Source organism: Elaeis guineensis, chromosome 1, assembly GCF_000442705.2.
Source record: "Elaeis guineensis isolate ETL-2024a chromosome 1, EG11, whole genome shotgun sequence".
Taxonomy (NCBI): Eukaryota; Viridiplantae; Streptophyta; class Magnoliopsida; order Arecales; family Arecaceae; genus Elaeis; species Elaeis guineensis.
Window position 1 is genome coordinate 135,548,866 of NC_025993.2, and position 1,852 is coordinate 135,550,717.

At 31.8% G+C, this 1,852-nt stretch overlaps 1 non-coding gene across 1 annotated transcript; it reads right to left on the reverse strand.

Annotated features, from left to right (window-relative positions):
* Window positions 1–427: 427 nt before the first annotated feature.
* Window positions 428–500, reverse strand: TRNAK-UUU (transfer RNA lysine (anticodon UUU)). Its single transcript has one exon. It is a non-coding gene; the product is annotated as a tRNA-Lys (tRNA).
* Window positions 501–1,852: the final 1,352 nt, after the last annotated feature.

Below are 1,852 nucleotides of genomic sequence, written 5' to 3' on the forward strand. Positions count from 1 at the left end.
TCATTTATGTAGAGTTTGTTGCATAGTGCGGGTTAATTTGCTAGTATGTATTTAAGAATATATTATTTTAGACTATGTTAATATGCACATGAAGAATCACTTGTATATCTATATAAACCTTTGTGGTAAGTAGGCAATAAGAAATGATGAAATCAAAAAGGAAATATATTATGAAATTGTGCACCATCTATCCTCTTCTTTAATCGTTAACATTCTTTTAAAGCTCGAGTGCATGAGTCTAATAATGATTGATGCTTTGATCTTCAAGTTTGTGCTTAAAATAAAACAGCATTAAAAGACAAAAATAAAAAGATGAGCCCGAGATTTGGCATTTTAGTTTGCCCTTTTAAAAGGGGTAATGAACGTAAAAAGGCATCAGAAGATAAAAAAGAAAACAAATATATTTATAAAAATTTAGTAAATTAATCGCCGTCTGTGGGAATCGAACCCACGACCACATGGTTAAAAGCCATGCGCTCTACCGGCTGAGCTAAGACGGCTTTGGCTTGGGCTTAGGGTTTAATCTAAATTCTATTTTGTAACTAAATACAGCCTACCAGCAACTAAACATCTTTAGAGGCTGTTGGATTTTAATTTAGTTCAACAAAGCTATATAATGAACTGCCAAAATTAGTTTAAAATGAAACATTGTATAACTTCATTGGTATATGTGGCATCAACCATTTCTAAGACTATGGTTTCTCAAAAATAATTCCATGAGGTCTATTAGGCATGTTTATTGTGTGTAGCTTACTTGAAGCAAGGAGAATTTGATGAATGGAGCTAAATCATTATGGATATGATTGATTCTCCAAAGTGTTTTATATAGATGTCCCTATTGAAGAAGTTATGATTTCAACTTTAATATTTGAATTACTTTTTGGAAAGTCCTTAGACAAATGATTGCTAGCTACAAGGTTGCGATTTGACCACTTTTGATAGATACTTGTGGAGAAAGAACTTGTCTGATTAGATGGGGTCTTGGAGGAGTGAAGATGTTGTAAGATACATCAATTAAATTCAAATTATTTCCTTCTATCTTACATTAAAAATGTGCCTTTTGTCCTAGTTTAAGTTCTAGATGTCCATGAAAAAGAAAGACTATCATTTCTTAGTTGGGACTTCCACAAAAAAGTATGCTTAATTATTGAATTTGTAGAAAGGATTTTTTTTTTTTTGTATAAATACTTCATTTAAATTGTATTATATCACTGTTCCCCAACTCTTATAATTGTTTGCATATCTTAAATGTAGATTAATTTATATTATATTTTCATCAATCATTGGTATGAGTGCACTAATGTACATTTATATACTCAAGTGATAAGGCATCATGGTTAAGTGAAATTCCACATTAATTGCTTAGAGAAAAATAGTAACAAGTGAATGAATTAAACAAGTGTGGCCATTTTATGCATGTAGAAAAATAAACTTACTATTTTTCATATGTTTAACTATATACTGGTGCCCAAGGACCATTGTATATGTACTGGCTTTGAGTTAGGATCTAAAGGAACTTCAAAGGGTCTTAAGCCGATGGACTTTGATATCATTCAATCTCATCGGAAAGGAAGACATAGTAACCAATACATCAAATGAAATAACCTTGAGATCGAGTTGCCAAAGTTGGATCGACCTAACCTCCCATCCTAAGTAGAGAATCATTACCTGAATAATGATGTATATTAAACCGAGCAAACAATCATTGGACTTGGTGGTTAACAAGGACATGATAAGCAATGGGAGAAACAACCAAGGTGAATTGTTATGGGTAGGCTGAGTGAAGACTAATTATGACATATTTAAGACTGATTGAGCAAAGTATTTATCCAATAGATGATATGAGATTTGG